Consider the following 16,311-nt stretch of genomic DNA (forward strand, 5'->3'; position numbering starts at 1 on the left):
CTGTATTTCTAAAAAATCCCTGCTTACTCTATTAATCTATAAAGCATCTATAAAATACCTAAACGTTATAAAACTTGTTGTATTTCTAAATAATCTTTGCTTACTCTATTAATCTATTATAAAGCATTTAGAACATGCTTGATCGTTATAAAACCTGCTGTATTTCTAAAAAATCTCTACTTGATCTACCAATCTATAAAGCATCTAAAAAGCACCTATACTTTATAAAACTTGCTGTACTTCTAAAAAATCTCTGTTTGTTCTACTAATCTATAAAGCATCTAAAAAACACCTAATCGTTATAAAACTTGCTATATTTCTAAATAATCCCTGCTTACTCTATTAATCTATATAATATCTAAAAAACACCTAATCGTTATAAAACGAAGTGTTTCTAAATAATCTCTGCTTACTCTATTGATCTATTATAAAGCATTTTGAACATACTTAATCGTTATAAAACTTAGTGTATTTCCAAATAACCCCTGCTTACTCTATTAATCTATATAACATCTAAAAAACACCTAATCGTTATAAAACGAAGTGTTTCTAAATAATCTCTGCTTACTCTATTGATCTATTATAAAGCATTTTGAACATGCTTGATCTTTATAAAACTTGTTGTATTTCTAAATAATCTCTGCTTACTCTATCAATCTATTATAAAGCATTTAGAACATGCTTGATCTTTATAAAACTTGCTGTATTTCTAAAAAATCTCTGCTTGATCTACTAATCTATAAAGCATCTAAAAAACACCTAATCGTTATAAAACGAAGTGTTTCTAAATAATCTCTGCTTACTCTATTGATCTATTATAAAGCATTTTGAACATGCTTGATCTTTATAAAACTTGTTGTATTTCTAAATAATCTCTGCTTACTCTATCAATCTATTATAAAGCATTTAGAACATGCTTGATCTTTATAAAACTTGCTGTATTTCTAAAAAATCTCTGCTTGATCTACTAATCTATAAAGCATCTAAAAAACACCTAATCGTTATAAAACGAAGTGTTTCTAAATAATCTCTGCTTACTCTATTGATCTATTATAAAGCATTTTGAACATGCTTGATCTTTATAAAGTTTGCTGTATTTCTAAAAAATCCCTGCTTACTCTATTAATCTATGAAGCATCTATAAAATACCTAATCGTTATAAAGCTTGCTGTATTTCTAAAAAATCCCTGCTTACTCTACCAATCTATAAAGCATCTAAAAAGGACCTGATCTTTATAAAACTTGGTGTGTTTCTGAAAAATGTCTGCTCGGTCTATTAATCATTGCCGCTAATAAATTGGCGGAGAAGTTGGTACGCTGAAGAATCGACGAGTTGAACGAGGAACGCGTAAATCGAACTGTTTAGAACGATTTATCAGCGTGGCGATAAAGAAAGAAGTAGAAGCGTCGGGATAATTTTCATAGATTCGAGCGGCGTGCAGATTTCTATCTGGAAGCTGCGGCCGCAATAACACGTCGGCTAAGTTCGGTCATACCGCGGCAGATAAGGGGTGGGAGTTAAGAAAGGAGCATTACTTTCGTAGTAAACACACAAATATTTCTGGAAACAATGGCAAGAGTACCGTCGTGATTCTGATCGTTCGGGATTCTTCAGCGGAACCGAGCCAGCCACGGATAGAAATGTTTTGCAGCGTGGAACTTATCTCTCTGCTTTTACCCCCCGGCGTTTCTCAGACGACCGACACAGCGTCTGTGCGTCGTTCGACAACGTTTTGGCACTAGTTGTCACGACCGGCAATTTCTCAGGAAATTTGCTTATCGCCATGTTCTCGAAATTTCGCCGTCTTTATTCTGATTTACGAGCCGTTCGTACGGGCCAAAGTGATTGTAACTCCACTTTTCGAAATTTTGGGATATTTTGGGAATTTTAATCGCCGAAACGCTCCATCGATCCTTATTTTATATAATTTCATCGATTACCTCTGCTGTTTGTTTTGTCGAGTCAAACTGTTTGGCAAATAAGCCGCTTACATCACATATATATCTTCAATGATCGGAAACACGCTAACAAAGTATCGAAGCGAGAACCGATGAATTGTCGCAGTTATCTTGCAATAAGTCTCGTGTATCTGGAAATATTGCCAAGGATAATTCAAGTTCGTCCGATCGGAAGATAGACGGTCGCGATGAATATTCTTTTTTTCTCGAAAACGATCGATGTCTGTTTATCTGAAATCGATACGATACGAATCGTAAAAAGATACGATAAAAGCAAATCGATGTACAACTATTTCGCACTGCTCGTGATCGCTCGATTAAATTAAATTAAACTTCGATCCAGCATCTTTTTATTTTTTTCACGCGCATTGGGAAACTTCAAGTTCTCCGTGTTTTCTGTCTTTTCAGTAAAATTATATTATTCCGCTGAATATCTCGGGTTGAAGGAGAAAAAAAGTGGCAGAATAGTAAACGTAATTTGTTATTTATTTAGAGATACGAAACTGTATTTAGTCTGTGAAATCGAAGACGTTAGAGGCAGCGCCGACGATTCGCGGCACGATATTCAGACAGACGATATCATTCGCGTTCGGGGAGCAGCGTGCACTCGCGGCATCTAGATTCCGATGAACAGACGAGCCGCGATGGTGTATTGATCTTTTTAGTGGCGTACCGTCTCCACAGACGCAATCCAACTGCCGGTGCAGACTAAAGGTCTACATTTCCCCGGAGACGGATACGTTTCGCTATTCCTATAACACGCAATTTGACCAGGGAATATTGCGTTCGCGAATACACACGCTCAATGTATGTAGCTACTTACAACGACCATCGACAGAGATAGACGAGCAACGCCAGGAAGACCCGTGTACACCGATAAAACACGCGACCCGAGTCTGTGTTCTTGTAATCGGCCGCGAGAACCCCGATCTGGACCAATTTAACGCGCACACGCGCACCACAGTGTTCACATATACTGCTCATTATACGTACACATTCGCCGAAGCACGACAGAAACGCGTAACCATACAACGATATTCCAGTAGCAATCTGGAAATCGTAAAAAGTTAGCAAATTCGTCGAATATCGTACGACACGCGAATTATATCGGAGAAATAAAGAAATTGGTATTAGAATTGGATAAAGGTACGAAAGGAGAATCGAGGATAGAGAGGTAAAAGCAAAGCGATCGCGTAAGTGATATTTTTGAGGGATCTGTACGTAGAAAGGATGAGCGGCCGTCGGACGACGTCGCTTTCAGCTAGCGCCACTCCGTCTAGCCCGACGTCTACGCTCTGTCAACTTTGTTTTATATTTAATCCAGGCCGCTTTAGCAAACAGTAAACAAACACTGTATCGCATAAGCGCCGCTCGAATTAGCCTCGATACCATTTCAAACGGCCGACTCGCATTTATGAAGATGACCGGGGATGCTGGCCCACCCGAGAGAATTTCACGTACTTACTTGCATATATACGTAGAAAGCCAGTGAACGGAACGTGAACGGCGCGGGTGGGGGAAGAAGAGCGCCGAAAGCGCCACGGGCCACGCTGCGGTAGTGGTGGTAGCGGTAGTGGTGGTGGTGGAGAGCGACGGTAGAATAGCGAGACAGAGTGGCGGTGGTAGGGGTAAGATAGTAGTGGGGCGAGCCGCCAGAGGGAACTGGTGGGGACACGGCTGACGTCACGGAATGCCGTGGTACCGCCTACCCGCATGCAATGGGCGGGAGTCTGCCGACGATTTACGACCGTCGATCACGGCGACATCTAGTGACGGCGCCACGAACTCAACCTGCCTCACCGGTGGCCATTACGATCCCACGATTGGCTGAGTACACGGTACAACGCGAATCAGGCGACGGTTTAAATATGGATTTTTTTTCTTGGCCACGAAATCGCGGCGACCGTGTCGTATAAATCAGGATTGATTTTCAAAGGGAATCATGGGAGGTCGAGCCGCAGCCGCGATGTCCCTTTTAGCTCCGCATTTGTTTCCGGCGGTAAATCTATATTTGGCTAATCGAACCGACGCTACTGCACACCGCGCCGTTTCCGCTGCTTTTTCGGAAGCCGCGACCAAAACATCGCCGTTTCGACTTTTCACGCTTTCTGTCTTCCGTTAGTCAACAAACTTTTTCAACGTCACGTCGGTAAATATTAAGTTATTATTTATCTGTTTCTTTGTTTGTTTTATCCGAATTGGAATGTTAATTATGTTCTTGAGAGTTACGACAGTTCACTGACCTCACTTTTGTCGTAGGTGTTAGAAAATCTCTTTTGATTCGTTTCCAGTTACGATCGATTGTGACAGAATTAAGGTTATGTTTTACTTTTGTTGTCGTGGAACGTATTGGTAATATACAAGAAAGATCTTATATATTTTTTAGATTATTCTGGTATTTGGCAAATTGTTGTTAGAGATTAGGGTTAACGAAAGGAGTTTAATGGAGACAGAAACATTAGAAACTGCGTTTATGAATGTTTTCAATGTGAATTGCTTAAGCTATTATCTTTACGAAAATTTGCAAATGATAGTTAAATAAATGGTTTGGTAACGTTAATTTGCACTTGCAGTTGAATGCCTGAGATTATTCTTTATGTGTAATCCCGAGGAACGTGTAATCCCCATGGAATCGGTAACTGAGCCGCTCTTACGGTCGATGCACAAACTAGATCGACGATACTTAAACGGTAAAGCATCCTAATCCTCGTGAAATGCGCAGAGACTAATGATCACATGGTAAGGTTCAATATCGATATCGTAAAATATTAAATTAATCTTATAAAGCATAGATAAATGTGTTTTGTCATTAATTTCAAGTAACCAGTAATATATTATCGTTTGTATAGCATCCTGCGGTGTACATCACGATAAACTGGATATGGACAAGTAATGCCTTCATTGACAGCTTTTCGCTGAATGTTTCTAGCAGTTCATTAAGGTATATATACGTATCATAAATCAACAGCAAATTTAAATTGACTACTATAAAACGTTTGGCGTAATAATCGATTCTTCCTTTTAAATGTTTACATAAAATTCGTCCATGTATTTTACGATGATTTGTATGCCTGTTTCCTAATTGCATAAGAAGTTATTATTCCAACGTTTAGAGGCAATACAATGTTAGCAATAAGTGAGAACACAACGATACCGCGTAACTTGTAAATAGACAATGGTGACAAAAAGGATATTTTAAAAGGAAAATTCCTGACACAGACATAAGATCGCGAGACATTGGTCGTCGTGGGACAAGCTACACCGCGGACGGTTACGTCGGTTTACGGCTGTTTTAACGAGCGCTGTTGCACGCGACTCAGCACTAAACCAGCCTTACAAAACGCAACCACACTAGTTTAACGTTTTACGGTCGAATTTATTATCTGTTACCTCCTTATATGACGGTACAATAACAATAATTGTCAGTTTTAATTCGATCGTAAATCAACGGAAAAGAATTTGCACCGTTTCACACGGACCACACGACGAGGAATATCGGGCCATCTGTCGTCACTTTACTGAAATACTTTCTGCTCGCGAAACTTTCGGTGCTGCTTGACCGTGTCAGCCATTGTTTGGTGTTAACGCCAAGTGATCGTAGATGGTGCTAGTAGCGTTCAAAATGCCGTTCACTGGTATTACCCACATTTTACGATTCATCTTATACCTCTGTTACTGCATTTTATGTTATTTCTTGCTCTTACTTTTGTTCCGATTGTTGTCATCCCGTAAAGATACGATTACGTTTCTTAGGATGGATAAAACAATTGTATCGATATTTCTTCTAATCATTTGTTTCCCAATATTGCAAAAATTTATTTACTTAATAGACGTTTGAAAGAGGTAGTGTTCGTGGATTTCGAAATTCATAATCTTAGAAAATACGAATTAATCTTGGTATGTAGGTTTATTATTAAATATTTCTTTTTATAGATAATGTTATAATTTTATAAATACGTATGTACGTACTTTGTTGTATATGTACGCGCATTCATAATTTGTTTCCCTCCATTTATCTTTCAAGAATTGTTAGCGTTACTATCCGTCGATTAGATTCTTAATGTATCACATCTAGTTTGAGATTTCCTTTGTGAGGTGGCGCCACAGTATGCTGCGGTACATAGTGATTTTTTAATTTCCACTGTTTAGAATTCTAGTAACACTACGGTCTAATCGATGTCCAATAAAATTTCCAATTCCGACATTTAAAACTAATAGTTTCCTTCGTATCGTTTAAAAATCAATTTCTCAATAACACGTAGACCCAACAATTTTATCTTATTCGTTCATTACATCATCTTCTAACTCATTCGTCATATTGGGTTGGTAACTAACTGATTGCGGATTTTGTCAATATCACTTAATGACAAAATCCCCAATCACTTAGTTGCCAACACAATGTGTGTGCTTATTGCACGTAGTAAATACCACTTATACGTAATAGAAAACTAATTTATCGTCTATCGCATAGCTAGATCCATCGATCAAACAACGATCATCGAATGAAAATAAAGTGTGTGCTAAAATAGAGAACAGTAAAGGTAGAAGACCGTAAGCGTGACAGATGTCGGAAGGCGCGAAAAGTTAATCCAGTTCAATGGGCTCTTTTGATTTTTACGAGCGGAGAAGTAAGTGGGGTCTCGTGCCGTTTTCATCAACACAAAATCAACGATGTTTCTATGGGTAGCGGCACTGAAAAGACGAAACGAGTCAAACGTATCTGGCAATGTCATCAGTTACATTTATGAGGCCGTCAAGGATAAAGTGAGCACCTTGAGGTTGCATCATCGTCACTTTAAATCCCGTTTACCCGCTCGTAAAAGTCTTTGACGACTTTGCCGGAGAGCTGCCGGTACAGCACGGCCAACTTGCCTGCCATAAACTCAGAAAAGGAACTTCCCCTGTTTCCCACTTCTGCTCATCGGTGTTTGTCTGGATACCTAGGCGAAAAAGGGCTAAACGTTTACTTATCCGCTTGCTGATAATCGTCCCTCTTTATTCCGAATGAAGTAACAATGTGAATGCTGAAAACTGATAAACTGTTTGTAGTTATAGCACGCTATAGTTTACTATGTTTCCTACTATGACATCTACTGCGATACTTTAGATGGCTTAACCTGCGGTTACGTACGTTTGATTGGAGTTAGGTTAGGTTGATTATCTTTTTAGGGAATCTTTCAAGGTAATGTAAAATTTTCTTTTATTTGAAATTGAAATTAATTTTGGTAATTAAATTTTTCTATTTTATCTATTTATTATTTTGTTTCCTATTTATTATTAAAATAATTTAGAGGAAACGATAACGTGAAAAATAATTCTATCGCGAAATACTTTTTAACCTTTCGCATTGCCGATTTTATTTCAATTTCGTTAGCAGCAGTTGCCAACGCTTTCAAGTGTTTTATCTGACATTTACTTTAACTAAAAAAATAAGACAATTAATAAATAGGCAAAGGGGGAAACAAATTCACTCGAATACCAGTTTTATTCACACTATTGTGATATTTTCTAATATCCGAGTTTATTGTTATTTAATTTGTAGCTTAAAATTTGTCCAGCTGGACATTTGGTAAATTTTGCACGTGGATGACTACCTCCAGCGGGATACCATCTTCGAGTTTGAATATTTTATTTCTTCAGCGAGGTCAGTGGGGTGTTTTCTAACTTTTAAGCGTGTGATATATCTTGAAATAATTTCCAGGATACAATCCTGCTTTTATTTCGCTCGTTTGTCAAAAAAAGCTGCGTCTGGAGGAACGTCGAGTGGGACTCGACCTGACATAAAAACTGATGTCGAATCACACTCGACGTAGCAGTGCAAAGGGTTAAGACAATGTTATCTCTTCTTTTATTTGGAACATAAATTAAATGTTGGTTATTACATTTTAGTATTACACTGATTATTATTCGCTTGAGGAAAGAAATTGAGGAAGAGGAAATTCCGCTATCACAGTTTTCAAGAAACATTTCTATTTTTCACCCAACAAACCTACCGATAAAATCACAATTAACAATTGCTGGATGTTATTTAAAACTACACTGCGATTCTTCTGGAAGAAGCATTTAATAATTGAAACGTTTAATTAATTTAATTTAATAGCGTAGACAAGAGGAAATTCCGCTATCACAGTTTTCAAGAAACATTTCTATTTTTCACCCAACAAACCTACCGATAAAATCACAATTAACAATTGCTGGATGTTATTGAAAGCTACACTGCCATTCCTCTGGAAACATTTAATAATTTAAACGTTTAATTAATTTAATTTAATAGCGTAGACAAGAGGAGATTCCGCTATCACAGTTTTCAAGAAACATTTCTATTTTTCACCCAACAAACCTACCGATGAAATCACAATTAACAATTGCTGGATGTTATTTAAAACTACACTGCGATTCTTTTGGAAGAAGCATTTAATAATTGAAACGTTTAATTAATTTAATTTAATAGCGTAGACAAGAGGAAATTCCGCTATCACAGTTTTCAAGAAACATTTCTATTTTTCATCCAATCAACCTACCAATAAAATCACAATTAACAATTGCTGGATGTTATTTAAAACTACACTGCGATTCTTCTGGAAACATTTAATAATTGAAACGCTTAATTAATTTAATTTAATAGCGTAGACAAGAGGAAATTCCGCTACCACAGTTTTCAAGGAACATTTCTATTTTTCACCCAACAAACCTAGCGATAAAATCACAATTAACAATTGCTCGATATTGTTTACGATTATTAAACAGCAATTTAATCTGTCGTTTGTACGTAAATAGTTCTCCTAGAAAGCAAAAGTTCTTTTAACAATGAGTACACGATCGTGCGCTTTACAACCTCAACTAATGCCATTCGACCATCTACGGTAACACGGTGTTCGTTACGGGCTCAGCAAACTCGTTCATGAATTGGAAATGTTCTACAGTGGTAGCGAAAGAAGTCATAAAACGAATAAAACCGCTGTGTATCGGAATATCATCGTATCAGCACCGCAGCCACACGTATGCTGCCCGGTACACACTGTATAAGTCAACAAAAACATTTTCTACCTTTATATTTGATCGTTCGACTGGTCGCCAAACCTTTTGTTATTGCCTTTTTCATCGTTATCTTTTTCGGAAAAAAGGGAACCGGCGACAAAACAAATTTTGTAACCTGACTACGTAGATACAATTTTTATTTCGCAAAACGGACGTTCGAACGTTACTCTCCGTACATTTTTCTGTGTAAAAATTACACCCGAAGGTGAGCAATTTTTACATTGATTTTAAAACGATCGCTCAGAGATAATTTAATTAAAATTAAAATTACTTTTCACGGTAGAAATATCGCCTTGGTAACTAATTCGTCTAACGACAAAATCCGCAATCGCTTAATTGCCGATCGTAGATCATCGAACGGTAGATGCTCGTTGAATCTGCTTTAAAAAATGACTCGAATGACAAGAGACGTTTGAATGCAGAAGGTTAATACGTTTCCTCGGCGTTAGACCTCGTCGTTACATTTCGTTTTACGATCTCTTAAACGAACAAAGACACTTTCCTACCAAACAAGCGAATACGTTCAACAATACATGCTGCTGATGTTTCTCGTTGGCGCTATAAAATGATATTTGACAAAAGGCGACTATAACGTTGCTCGATCAACGTGACAGCTTGATTCGCATTAAGCGACGTTTAGATCAACCGTATTACGAGGTGTTTATTAGGCACGGTAGAAACGTATCCATAGTAATAGTCGGATCGATTGTCGGAACTTTCCCACAGGAGATAGCCGTGAAGTAGGGAAACTCTGACCTGACAGGGCTCTCACCCTTCGCCAAACGAGTCCACGTATCAGCTTTCTCCGCGCCGGTATATTCGCAACACCGTGTCGCCATAGTAAATCTTAGATCTGACGTTTCGTAGATGACACGCTCACGATTTTCTTTTCGCCCCTTAAGAAGAGCGAAGAGCGGAGGTCCGTGAAACGTTGCGTGGCGCGTTATTAAGGTCAGCCACCTGCCGCTCGATGGAGCTCACTTCAGGGATGAACACTATTATACCCCTCTGTGCTATAGGTATACGTAACGGTGAACGTAAAGCAAAGAAAAAAAAAAGAAGAAAAGAAAAAAGGGGAAAGAAAGGGAGGAAAAAAATTGGAAGAAAAGAAAGAGGAGAAAGACGAAGAATAAGTGGAAGAGGGATGCAGCGACGGTGTGGGGTGAACAAAGAAAATAAGAGATGCGAAACGACGACGACGACGCCGCGGCGGAGATGGTACAGGAAGAGGCGAAGATGAAGCGAGACGGAACGACGAGGAAGAAGAGAAGAAAGGCGGCTGGCCTCGGGACCGACGAAGATGCGAGAGTCCCGGGACTCCTGCAGCCAGAGAAGAGAATAAAGGAAAAGCGAGAAAAATGTGTCTAACGTGGCAGAGGCAATTCTTCAGCCGAAGTTGCCGCCTTAATGCTCGTTGGAGAAAGGCGATTGGTTCTCGAGAAGAGCCCGTGGGAAAGATGGCCGCCATTTCCCTCCAACCACCCGTGCAAGTGTCCCCCCTCTTCCACCTACTCATCTGCTCTCTGTTCCTCTTCCGTTGTCCGTGGCGGCGACCTACGGAAAGAAACCCCGTTCGTGGAATAAAGGGGGAGAAACACGCTCCAAGACTCTTATTCTTATTAACTGTTTAATCTTTCCACGTGACGTACGGCAGGCATTAAACCGCGCGCGGATCTTGTTTATATTTCGTTGGAGCGCCACGAGGATGCCGCATCTTCGTTACACTGAATTCAAGCAAAAGGTGTAGTCCCGGTCCGAAGCCCCCCGGTGTCCTCGCCCCCTGCGACTTTTTACTCGCCAGCCCTGGATAGTTACGGTTGTAATAAAACTCTCGGGGAATTTCTAAGAACCAGTTACTTATGGTTAAGGAAAAAAGAGAAACCAAAGGTATAGGAATAAAAGATTGTTATACTTTAATTTTGATAGTCGAACGAATTACTTGCTTTGCATCGGAATCCTATTAAAAGACATTTTTATTGCGCGCGTTTCAGTGGGAAAATCTTTCGGGATGAACGTACAAAAACGATTACCGTGGAGGTAGTATTTTTGAGCTACCTCGAGATATTTCTGGTCAAAGAATGAGAAGAAAAGAATAGAAATAAGATAGTTGGATTAGTTTGATTCGAACAATTTGTAGGTATGTTTAGTAAAATATTAAAAGAAGCTTTTATTGCACGCGTTTGAGTGGGAAAATCTTTCAGGATAAACGTACAATGGATTACCGTGGAGGTAGCATTTTTGAGCTACCTCGAGATACTTCTGGTCAAAGAATAGAAACAAAATAGTTGGATTAGTTTGATTCGAACAAATTGTAGGTATAAAAGAAGCTTTTATTGCACACGTTTGGCTGGAAAACTCTTCCAGGATAAACGTAGGAATAATTACCGTGGAGGTAGCATTTTTGAGCTACCTCGAGATACTTCTGGCCAAAGAATGAGAAGAAAAGAATAGAAATAAGATAGTTGGATTAGTTTGATTCGAACAATTTGTAGGTATGTTTAGTAAAATATTAAAAGAAGCTTTTATTGCACACGTTTGGCTGGAAAGCTCTTTCAGGATAAACGTACAAACAATACCGTGGAGGTAACATTTTTGAGCTACCTCCAAATACTTCTGGTCAAAGAATAAAAATAGGATAGTTGGATTAGTTTGATTCGAACAAATTGTAGGTATGTTTAGTAAAATATTAAAAGAAGCTTTCATTGCACATGTTTGAGTGGGAAAACTCTTTCAGGATAAACGTACAATGGATTCCCGTGGAGGTAGCATTTTTGAGCTACCTCCAGATACTTCTGGTCAAAGAATAAAAATAGGATAGTTGGATTAGTTTGATTCGAACAAATTGTAGGTATGTTTAGTAAAACATTAAAAGAAGCTTTTATTGCACATGTTTGGCTGGAAAACTCTTTCAGGATAAACGTACAAACAATACCCCGGAGGTAACATTTTTGAGCTACCTCGAGATACTTCTGCTCAAAGAATAGAAACAAGATAGTTGGATTAGTTCGATCCGAACAGATTGTAGGTATATTTAACAAAATATCAAAAGAAAAGGAAATAGATAGCGGAGGGGGGAAAATTCTTCGAAGATAGATACGTAGAGATCGTAGAGGATGTTAGAGGTTGGTAAAAGTAAAAGGTTCGATATGGATACGGTTCGGTGGTGTCTGGACGTTGGTGGAAAAGAGTGACAAGACTAGGGGAGACGGTAGACGAGGGCGCAGCGAAGATAGCGCTGAGTTACATCTCTCAATTATTTGATAATGCCGGCGACACCGAGCCGAGGGGAGCTCGTTAGAACTTAAAATGAGCTCTGGCCGTAATCTTCTCAATGTTTATAGTTGCTTCGTAAATCTCCGCGAATCTCGGAGCGAGCATCGCCGTAGCAACGTCGGCCAGTAACAATAGATGATACAAAGTTCCCGAAGAGTGGCTCTCTTGGACCTCGTTTAAAATTTTTATGCCGCAGGCCAGGGCTTCGTCTCTCTCCTGTTCTTTCTATGCTCGCTTTGCGTTTCTGTGAAAACTATCCCGCAACTGTCTCACAAAGAGAGAAAGAAATAAAGAAAGAGAAAGAGAGAGAGAGAGGAAGGACAAGAGGTAACGGGAAAACGGCGTTCTCTAACTGCATCTTAATTATCCTTCTTTTCTCTCCCGTAACGCCGGATAAACGAAAGCCGGCAACGCGCTCACGAATATATACGGCCGCCATTAGCGGACAAGGGCCGAGAGAATTCGTGTTTATCGCTCTATTAGAGGCTGGAGAGTGCGGTGGGTTTCGCGATAAATCCACTTTGACGCGGATCGGCTCGTTACGATCGCCTGTAACTCAACGCCTTTATACTTTCCTCGCGTGTCCTCGCTATCGGCTCGTAAAATCCAGCGAATCCGCGAACCTACGTCGGGACTTACGTTTCCCCTTCGCCACAGGATGCACCGATCGCAGCGTAAAAGCACGTGTAAATTATCTTGGTGCCGCGTGTACGTGAAATCGAATCGTCTCGAAGCAGTCGATAGGAACGTCGCGACTAGGATCGAACGAACGGCTCTATTAACAGATAGTCGAGAAGATCGTCGTGCTTCCAGTCGTTCGTAACTCGTAAATACAGCGGTGATACCCTCCGCTGAAGGAACGAGATCGGCAAGAAAGAATTCGGCTCCTAACGGCGAAACAACGAGCCTGTCGTACAAACCTGTCGGTCCTCCTGTCCTATGTTCTCTCGCACGACAGGCAAACAGAGAGACACGGAGCGAGAGCGAGACAGGAGAGAAAGGGGATGTATCAGAAGCTCGGAGAAGAGGAGGGGAGGTTTTAGGTAAGAGATAGGATTAGTTGTTAACCGAGAGAAGGTACGGAGAGGTCAGAGGCTGGGTATATCTAGATTAAGACGCGTTGGAGAAAGAGGAGGCAAGGTAGACAAAGGGGACAGGATGGACAAAGGGTAGAGAGCGGAGAAAGGGAGGTCTCGGTCCCCTTTCGAGGTAAAGTGACGAACGACATCACGGGACCTTGAATGTCTTTTGGTTGTCCATGGGTCTCGATGATCTTGCCGCTGTTGAGAAATGGGGTGGGGGTAGAAAGGAACAGGGACGAGTCAGAGGACAGAAAAGCAAAGGAGAGAAAGAAGGTAGAGTATCGCGTGACGTACGAGCACAGGGACCACCCCTGGTGATCAAATCCCGCATCTTCCACACGGTTTCACACAAAAATCATATTTATCTGCTCGCCTACCTGCGGCCAACGGCGCGTCACTTTGTTCCACCTTTGCACAGGGGAAACGGACAGGATCTCCTTCTTCTCTTTTAATCTTAGACTAGCGGCCGTTAAGGCCGGACAGAGTAATTGCCTCGCAAGCCCCGAGTTATTGCAACGTAGAAACTCGCTCTGCGTTTAAATCTCCTCGCTCGGCATATGAATGTATAACGATCTCCAGCTACCGATACAAATTGCATCGAGCGACGATGTAACGTGGGAATCTGCGCCGAGTGGCCTTCTTCGAGTCTTCGACGATCCGAGAATCTTCGGTATTTTAACCAGCGTTTTACATCGCAAACCAACTTCCCTTCCATCTGCCACTAACTCTGCGATTTCTTTCGAACAAACGAACTTGTCTAGCGTTAAACGAAAAGATCGTATCGTCGGCGATATGATCGATAGCGGCGTTTTCCAATCGACTAAGTTTCATTTTCTTGTCGAAAATTATCGTTCCTATGCGGCAACTCGCTTATCGTTTCCTTGGCAATAGACGAAGGAAATTCTGCGCGCGACGTAGCAGCCAGTTACTACGAGGGTAGCACTTTATCGCACGAAACGAGGAAACGAAGAAAAATAAAGACATCCAGCCTATTACGAGCAACTCCTGAAACAATAATCGATTGTTATTGACACCCTAGCGGCCTGCAGATCGATAGAAAGTGCGGCTGGTACCCCCGACAACCACGAAACGTAGGTTACGTCACCGTTACTCCTTTTTATTTACAAGTTTTCCTCCCTGCTTGGATCTGGTAATGGCGATAGATGTGTTGCGGGCGGAGGAGGGTCGAAATAGACACGGGGGTGCCGCTAGACCGGGGCCGATTCCTGCACGAGGGACGACCGCCATTCCCATAACTCAAATCCGACTCAATTTCCCGGCAAGAAAGTTTGCTCGCCGTACGAAGCTCCGACGGTGCCACCATCGGTCCTCGATCGGTTTATTAACCCACATCTTTATCACCGATTATTGCCATAGCCTGACTATTCCTGGTATGCGTGATCGCCACAGAAATCTCCGCGTTCTTGCTCTTAGTTCCAATTTAGTTAGTTTCGCTTAGTTTCGAATTTATAATTTAGCGTTGATAGAGTAGTTCTTAATAACAATGGTTTTTTACATTCCAAATACTGCGGTTTCTCTAAACTTCGGAATTTTAGAATGTAGTCGTGGTACTTGAGATGCGGAAATGGTGGCGAAATAATATTAAGCAAACCCTTGGAATTTCTTAACATAGCAACGATGTTGGGAGGAAAGCATTCAAAGTTGATGGAGAAATATTATAAATGAAACGACATATTATATCAACGAATTAAAGGGATATTATAAATGAAGTACGACGTTGGACCTTAGCGTTATACAATGGTTAAGCGATTAAGCGTAAAGATAAAATTGTTGATTACAGTTCCCTGCAACTGTAATTGCTGCAAGTAAATCTTTTACGCGGGAATAATCGTATAACAAGAAATACGATAATACAACGATGATATAATAAATAGCGAGAGAAATTAACATTTAGAAAATATAGATGCGTAACTTCTCGACTGCACCGTATTAAGAAATACAATTTTCTTCAAATAATTTCATACGGTTAAACGTGGAAAATAATCTGGAAAATATCCTAGCTATCGAACGAAAAAGAAGCGGATCTTTCAATTCTCTGCGACATAAAATTATTCGAAGCGGGGTTCAAATTGAAATTCACCGATGGGTCACGAGATTCTCCACCCTTCGTGAAAAATCAAATCCGAAGGAATTGCAGAATGTTGACTTGGAACAGGGCACATTGCGCGGCAATTAGCGGTGAGGGGAAATGAGAAATGCTAGCAATGCTCGTGGCGCATTAAGAGGGCTGTACGGAACGGCGTTCTAATGAATTAAGGGAAATCAGAAATTGCTTTAAATAGCACCGTAAAAATAAAGTTTATTTAAAGAAGGGGAGGACGTCGAGGGGCGGAGAAATCGGCGAGGGAAGAGGGTGTGGTGAGAAGAAAAAGAGAGAAGGAACGGCTGGAAGCTATTCTAGTCAGAAGGGGTGCTAAGTCGGCGGCGGAACATGTAGCACGGAAATTGCCGAGAAACGCGTATTAAAATTGCTGGATTTAGTAGGAAGATAAGCCGTGGCGGAGGAGAAGAACTCTCCTTTGCTCGTGCACCGTCGCATTACCGCGTTGCCTCTTCGTTGTCGTTGTCCAAAGCTCGGAGAGTTTGGACCGCGTTGTCATCCTCCGCCGTCGCACACCATGACACTCGCGACTCTTCGTGGTTTCGCCCTTTCGACACGCGCACCCTTCCGTTTGTCGTTTCCTCTTTCTTCCATCTCTACGTTCGAAGGCTTGGTTTCCTCTTTCTTCCATCTCTTCGTTCGAAGGCTTGGTTTCCTATTTTTACGATCGAAGACAGCGGAAATACGACGAGTCGATGTTCCTCGATTTTCTGATCTCTGTATCGTTAGACGTCTGAAAAGAAGAATTTCACGTGCATTAACCTGGTAGATTTTAAGACGCGAGCTTTTTGAAAATAGAGAATGAGTACGTGATGTTTTGTAAGAAACGAATGATGT

General features: G+C 40.6%; 2 long non-coding RNA genes across 5 annotated transcripts in view; both read left to right on the plus strand.

Annotated features, from left to right (window-relative positions):
• Positions 1-3,552: 3,552 nt before the first annotated feature.
• LOC138189043 (uncharacterized) overlaps positions 3,553-16,311 on the plus strand; it is a 73,136-nt gene continuing 60,377 nt past the window's right edge. Inside the window, exons 1-5 of one of the 4 annotated variants that reach the window (XR_011175823.1) lie at positions 3,553-4,108; positions 4,533-4,698; positions 4,809-4,900; positions 9,724-10,740; positions 13,457-13,470. This is a non-coding gene — a long non-coding RNA (uncharacterized LOC138189043). Of the gene's footprint in view, positions 4,109-4,532; positions 4,699-4,808; positions 4,901-5,178; positions 7,024-9,723; positions 10,741-13,456; positions 13,471-16,311 lie in introns of those variants that run through there. The other 3 variants (XR_011175825.1, XR_011175826.1, XR_011175824.1) reach the window with 3 other exon arrangements.
• LOC138189056 (uncharacterized) lies at positions 11,091-12,568 on the plus strand. Its single transcript, XR_011175843.1, has 2 exons — positions 11,091-11,312; positions 11,490-12,568. It is a non-coding gene; the product is annotated as an uncharacterized LOC138189056 (long non-coding RNA).

This window comes from Bombus flavifrons, chromosome 18 (assembly GCF_040668555.2).
Source record: "Bombus flavifrons isolate JBK064 chromosome 18, iyBomFlav1_principal, whole genome shotgun sequence".
Taxonomy (NCBI): domain Eukaryota; kingdom Metazoa; phylum Arthropoda; class Insecta; order Hymenoptera; family Apidae; genus Bombus; species Bombus flavifrons.